Source organism: Equus caballus, unplaced genomic scaffold (assembly GCF_041296265.1).
Source record: "Equus caballus isolate H_3958 breed thoroughbred unplaced genomic scaffold, TB-T2T unassigned-0002153, whole genome shotgun sequence".
NCBI lineage: Eukaryota > Metazoa > Chordata > Mammalia > Perissodactyla > Equidae > Equus > Equus caballus.
This window is the reverse complement of record NW_027222247.1, coordinates 1-7500: the sequence shown is the minus strand read 5'-3', so window position 1 is coordinate 7500 and position 7500 is coordinate 1.

Genomic DNA, 7500 nt, shown 5'->3' with positions numbered 1-7500 from the left:
GGGAGAAGGCCGACGGCGGCGAGGGCCGAGGCGCCGGAGAGGCGGTGGCGGTGGAGGAAGGGCCGCGGCCCGCCGAGAGACGCGCTCGGGGCGAAGGAGGGAAGACAGAGCCTCCCGAGGCAAGTCGGCCGCCGGAGCACACACGGGGTCTCACCGCCAGGGGCCTCCAGCACCAGGGGCGGTCCCGCAGCGCCCGGAACGGCGACTGGCCCCGTCGCCCCGCGCGCAGCTCACGGGGGCTCGGCCCCCACCACCCACCTCCACGGCCAGGGCTCTCCCGCACACGGCGCCGGCGTCCCACGCCGGGCGCCTGGCGCACGGGCGCCACCCAACCGGAGCCGAGGGCACTTCGCCCGGGGCCACCACCGGCCTCGGTGGCCGGAGGCGACACCCGCGCGGCGAGGCCCATTTCGGTCCCGGCCGGTGGGCGGCGCGGCCAGGCGTCTGCCCGGGCGGGGGAGCACCGGCGGCAACGGGGAGCGCGGCGCGCGCCTCGACGGAGGGAGCGCGGGCTCGCGGGAAGGCTCCCGGGGACGGCCTCGGGCGCGGACGGGCCACCAGGAAAACACACGCGGGATCCCACCGCCAACGACACGCGAGGGCGGTCCCACGACGCCTGGGACGCCGGCCGGCCTCAGCCACCCTTCGGCCTCCCGCGGGCCCGGCCCCACCGCCGGGGCCTACGTGAGGCGCCCCCGCCGCCGGGGGCCGCCCCGTCCACCCAGCCACCCGTCTGCCTGTCTGGTCTGCTCCGGGACCCACGTCCCGAGGGAACGCGCCCGAGAGCGGCGGCGGCCCCCACCCATGCCCGCACGCCACCACCGGCTGCGGCTCGGGACGGGAGCGAGCGGAGAGCCAGCCGCTCGCGGCGGGGCGGAGCCCGGACAGGGCCGGGCCCTCTCCCCACCCCAGCACGCGACGGGAGAACCACGCGCACGCTCGCGCACACGCGCGGCCCCGCGCCCAACGACGGCCCGGCCGGGCGTGACCCTCCCCCGACTCGGAGGGGGGAGGCGCCGGCCGCGGTAGGCAAAGAGCGGCTCTGCCCACGCGCCACGGTGGTGGCGTCCGTGGCTACTACGCGCAGAGGAGGGGCGGCGGCTGGGGGGTCCGGTACCCCAAGGCACCCTCTCGGATCGCTAGAGAAGGCTTTCTCACCGAGGGCGTGTCGCCCCCGCCCATCGTCCGCCATCGGGCCCACCAAGGCGCTTACAGACACCATGGCCACACAACGCAGGAGGGGTCTGCGGTAGAGGTAAGGCCTAGAGCAAGTCGGAGCGTCCGTGGTCAGGGCCGCGAGCCCGCGCTGCCCCGGGCTCGCCATCTCCGGCCACACTGGGCTTAGCTAGGGATCTAAAAGGCCCCTGTGCGGCTCCCAAGTCAGTGCCTCCCCTCAGGCCGAGACCAAGGGAGGCAGAGACTGGGACGGAGGTGCCGATCAAACAGCACCTCCCAACCAAAGAGCCAGCATCACGCCGCTGGCTCGGCCCGCCACGATCACTCCCACACCCGCGTGGAAACCCCAGCAAGGGGAACACGCGGGCACGCGCCCGAGCCTGCCCGCCCCCACACGGCACGCCGTGGGGGGGGGCGACGAGGCACCCGTCCCCCCCGAGGGGGCGGGCACGCCTCCCTTACCGACTCGACCCCCCGCTTCTCAGACACACCAGCGCAGCGGTCACCTGAGGAGGGCGACGGGAACAGGGAACGACACCGCCAATCGGCCTCAGGCGCCTGAGGGACGACCTGGAACACTCCAGGGGCACCGCCAACGGCCGGGGGAGCGCGCTCACGCGTCCAAGAAGGCGCGCGGCGCGGCGGCAACACGGCCCGCCCCACCGTGGGGAGGGCCGCCCGCGAGACACAGCCAAGAGGCACAGGCGGAGCATCCGCCGCGTCACGGAGACCCCGACACCGCCCACGCCACAAGGCACGGGGCGGGGGAGCGAGGTCGGGCCGGATTCCGCACCCCTGCCACCTCCCACACGCCACTCGCAGCGGGGGAGAACGGGCGAGGGGGCCCGCGGGCAGAGCGAGAAGAGCGGTCCCGTTCGCCATGAACGTCCGTCCCTCGTCTGGCACGGCTTAGGCCCGGCCCGGGAGAGCACAGCATCACACATCGATCAGCAGCATAACGCGAGGGATCCCCGAGCAAGGGAAGGCCGGCGAGGACAGCGAGCGGAGGAGCCTGCTTCAGCCTCACCGGCCCCCCTCCTCCTCTAGCAAGCGCGGGCGACGACCCCAGGACGAGAACGCCTGACACGCACTGGCACGGAGCCGGCGGGACGGGGTAAGTCGCGACCGCACCCGGGTGCCGGCAGCAGGGAGTGCACGTGGTAGAGGACCCCGCGCCCCTAACCCCGCCGCCCTCGGGTACCAGAGACCGGAGGTGGCACCACGGTCGCGGGGACGCCTGGAACGCACAAGAGCCGGCGCGCAGGCCCCAGCGGGCGGCTCAAGCGGCGGGGGTGGAAACGGGCGTCCGGTTCTCGGCCAGAGCCCGGAGACCTCCCCGCACACGCATCCAGGCACCCGGAAGCTCTCGGGCGACTGTCACCCGAGCAGAGCGTGTCAGCACTTATCTGGCGGCACAAAACCACCCATTCAGGGGCAAGAATCGCCGCGCCCGGAGACGGGGCCCACCCACGGATCACGAGGGGAACCCCTGGATCACGGCCACGGCCACCAGACCCCAAGCACGACCCCATCGCCACCAGGCCCGGAGCTCCCGGGGCCATCTGGTCGACCCCAGAAGCGTGGCGGCAGGGGGAGCCGGGGACAGCCTCCCCGGGCCGCCCGCGCGGGCCGGGACCGGTCGGTCCCTCCCTCTGAGTCGCCGGGTCAGGACTTAGAAAAGAATTCCACGGAGGAGCCTCCGGCGACCGGGCCCGGGGCGGGACCGTGGCTCCCGTCCCTCAGCCGGGGCTCCACCTACGCCTCGAGCCGGCCCCTCCCACCTCCGGACAAAGACGCGACCCGCGAAACTCTGGAGAGAGAAGTCCGGTCCGACGGCCCGGACCCACCCCGGGCACGCGTCCCGGCCGGGGACGCCCTCCCCGGCCCGCCCTCGAGGGCTCCGGGGCCGGTCCACGCTCTTCTCCAGGCGGGACTTGGACAAAAAACTGCCACGGAGGAGGAGGCATCCGAGGACCGGGCCCGGTCCCCACCGCAGAGCCGGTCGACTCGGAAGACCAGTGGGGAAAAGGCCAGCCCGGCGGCCGAGCCCGTCGCGCCCTCCACGGGCCTCCCCCGCAAGGCCCCGGCCGGTCCCCCACCTCCGGAGCGGGGCGCGGAAAGGGGATCGGCGACGCGGAAGGCCCGACCACCGGGCCGCCCTCAGGACGACGGCCGGGCACGGGACGAGTTCCCTCGCCCGTTCCCCCGCGGTGGCCCCCCACCCCCTCCCGGGGACGGAGGGGCACCGGCGGCTGCTGGTCGACCCGTCCGGGAGGCCCCACACCCCGGCCGGCACCGGGCGGCGCGGCGACAGCCACCTCCCTCAGTAGCCTGCACCTCCAATCTCCGGCGAGCGGGCGTCGCGCTCACGCACCGGCGCCACCGGGCCAGATCCGCCAGCGACGCCGGCCTCCCGGGACTCTGCCTCGGTCACCGCGGCCGAGTCCCGTCCTTGGCCCGCGTCGCCGGAGCTCCGGAGGAAAGAGACGATATAAAAGCGGCCGCCAGGTGGCACCCGGCGACCGGCGACCGCCTCAGCGGGACGGAGCCGGAGCGCGGGCCCGCCGGGGAGCACAGCCGGGCCGCCGGGCCGCCAGATCCCGTCCCGGCGCCCCCTCGGACCCAGCCTCCCGGCCCAGCTCGGCCCCGGGGCGTCCGCCCGCGGGCTCCCGGCCGCCAAGGCGCAGCCCCAGCCGCAGGAGGGGGACCCGGAAAAGGTTTCTCGGGCGCTCACCGGGAAGGGGACGGGGAGAGTTCCCCCAGAGAGGCCAGGGGTCGGCCCGGGCCGGGCTGAGCCGGTGCGGCCGGGAGGCCGCCGCTTCCCGGAGCGGCCGGAGCGCCCCCGGGGCTCCCGGGAGGACTTAGAAAATCAGGGCGGGCGGGGACGGTCAAACCGAAACCAGGCACGTCATCCGAGAAGGACCGTGATGACGGGAGGAGGAAAGCTTTCAAGCGCAGAGGGTCTGTCGAAGGCAGGCGGAGAGTCTACCCGCTGAAACGGACGAAGATGGGAAAAAGAGGCTAGCTGAGGTGCCGACATTTAAGGAAATTAAAAAAAAAAAAAAAGCACGAGGGCGTGGAGAACTGGGGAAAATCAACACTGAGAAATCTACCCTCTGAAACTGACGAAGATGGGCAACAGGGGCTAGCTCGGGTGGCAATCTTTAAGCAGAACACACACACACACACACACACACACACACACACAAGCGCGTAGAGACCTGGGGAAAAAGCAACGCTGAGAAATCTACCCTCTGAAACTGACGAACATGGGCAACACAGGCTAGCTCAGGTGGCAATCGTTAAGCAAAAAAATAAATAAATAAAATAAAAAACTACAATGGCGAGGAGACCCGGTGAAAAAGCAACCCTGAAAAAAGGTACCCTCTGAAACGGAGGAAGCAGGGCAACAGAGCCTAGCTCAGGTGACAATATTTAAGCCAAAAAGAAAGAAACAAAGAAACAAAGAACAAAGAAAAGAGCAAGGGAGTGGAGACCTTGGGAAAGAGCGATACTGAAAAATCTAGCCTCTGAAACTGACAAAGATGGGCAACACACGTTAGCTCAAGTGCCAATCTTGCAAAGAAAACACACACACTCACACACACACACACACTGAGGGACGTGGAGACCTGGGAAAAAGCAACACTGAGAAATCCACCCTCTGAAGCTGACGAAAATGGGCCACAGAGGCTAGCTCAGGCGGCAATCGTTAAGCAAAAGAAACACACAAGGGCGTGGAGACCTGGGGAAAAAGCAACACTGAGAAATCCACCCTCAGAAACTGAGAAAGAAGCGCAACAGAGGCTAGCTCAGGTGGCAATCGTTAAGCAAAAGAAACACACAAGGGCGTGGAGACCCGGGTAAAAAGCAGCACGGAGAAATCCACCCTCTGAAACTGAGGAACATGGGCAACAGACGCTAGCTCAGGTTGGAACCTTTAAGCAGAAAAGAAAGACACCAGGGCGTGGAGAGCTGGCGAAAAAAGCAACACTGAGAAAACTACCCTCTGAAACTGAGAAAGAAGCGCAACAGAGGCTAGCTCAGGTGGCAATCTTTAAGCAAAAGAAACACACAAGGGCGTGGAGACCTGGGGAAAAAGCAACACTGAGAAATCTACCCTCTGAAACTGATGAACATGGGCAACAGAGGCTAGCTCAGGTGGCAATCGTTAAGCAAAAGGAAAACACAAGGGCGTGGAGACCTGGGGAAAAAGCAACACTGAGAAATCCACCCTCTGAAGCTGACGAAAATGGGCAACAGAGGCTACCTCAGGTGGCAATCATTAAGCAAAATAATAAAATAAAATAAAAACTACAATGGCGAGGAGACCCGGTGAAAAAGCAACCCTGAAAAAAGGTACCCGCTGAACGGAGGAAGCAGGGCAACAGAGCCTAGCTCAGGTGACAATATTTAAGCCAAAAAGAAAGAAAGAAAGAAAGAAAGAAAGAAAGAAAGAAAGAAAGAAAAGAGCAAGGGAGTGGAGACCTTGGGAAAGAGCAATACTGAAAAATCTAGCCTCTGACTGACAAAGACTGGCAACACACGTTAGCTCAAGTGCCAATCTTGCAAAGAAAACACACACACTCACACACACACACACTGAGGGACGTGGAGATCTGGGGAAAAAGCAACACTGAGAAATCCACCCTCTGAAGCTGACGAAAATGGGCCACAGAGGCTAGCTCAGGTGGCAATCGTTAAGCAAAAGAAACACACAAGGGCGTGGAGACCCGGGTAAAAAGCAGCACGGAGAAATCCACCCTCTGAAACTGAGGAACATGGGCAACAGACCCTAGCTCAGGTTGCAACCTTTAAGCAGAAAAGAAAGACACAAGGGCGTGGAGACCCGGGTAAAAAGCAGCACGGAGAAATCCACCCTCTGAAACTGACGAACATGGGCACAGAGGCTAGCTCAGGTGGCAATCGTTAAGCAAAAGAAACACACAGGGGCGTGGAGACCTGGGCAAAAAGCAGCACTGAGAAATCTACCCTCTGAAACTGACGAAGATGGGCCACAGAGGCTAGCTCAGGTGGCAATCGTTAAGCAAAAGAAACACACAAGGGCGTGGAGACCTGGGTAAAAAGCAGCACTGAGAAATCCACCCTCTGAAACTGACGAACATGGGCAACAGAGGCTAGCTCAGGTGGCAATTTTTAAGGAAAAATAAAAGGAAGTGCGTGGAGACCTGGGGAAAAAGCAACACGGAGAAATCCACCCTCAGAAACTGAGAAAGAAGCGCAACAAAGGCTAGCTCAGGTGGCAATCGTTAAGCAAAAGAAACACACAAGGGCGTGGAGACCTGGGGAAAAAGCAGCACTGAGAAATGTACCCTCTGAAACTGACGACGATGGGCAACAGAGGCTAGCTCAGGTGGCAATCTTTAAGCAAAAGGGAAACACAAGGGCGTGGAGACCTGGGGAAAAAGCAACACTGAGAATTCTACCCTCTGAAACTGCCGAAGATGGGCAACAGATGCTAGCTTTGGTTCAATATTTGAGCAAAAAAAAAAAAAAAAACACACACACACACACACACACAAGGGCGTGCAGAACTTGGGAAAGAGCAAGACTGAGAAATCTACCCTCTGAAACTGACAAAGATGGGCAACAGAGACTAGCTCAGGTGGCAATCGTTAAGCAAAAGAAACACACAAGGGCGTGGAGACCTGGGGAAAAAGCAGCACGGAGAATCCACACTCTGAAACTGACGAAGATGGGCCACAGAGGCTACCTCAGGTGGCAATCATTAAGCAAAAATATAAATAAAATAAAAAAACTACAATGGCGAGGAGACCCGGTGAAAAAGCAACCCTGAAAAAAGGTACCCGCTGAAACGGAGGAAGCAGGGCAACAGAGCCTAGCTCAGGTGACAATATTTAAGCCAAAAAGAAAGAAAGAAAGAAAGAAAGGTAGGAAGAAAGAAAAGAGCAAGGGAGTGGAGACCTTGGGAAAGAGCGATACTGAAAAATCTAGCCTCTGACTGACAAAGACTGGCAACACACGTTAGCTCAAGTGCCAATCTTGCAAAGAAAACACACACACTCACACACACACACACTGAGGGACTTGGAGACCTGGGGAAAAAGCAACACTGAGAAATCCACCCTCTGAAGCTGACGAAAATGGGCCACAGAGGCTAGCTCAGGTGGCAATCGTTAAGCAAAAGAAACACACAAGGGCGTGGAGACCTGGGGAAAAAGCAACACGGAGAAATCCACCCTCTGAAACTGACGAAGAAGGGCAACAGATGCTAGCTTAGGTTCAATATTTGAGCAAAAAAAAAAAAAAAAAAAAAAACCCACACACAAGGGCGTGCAGAAC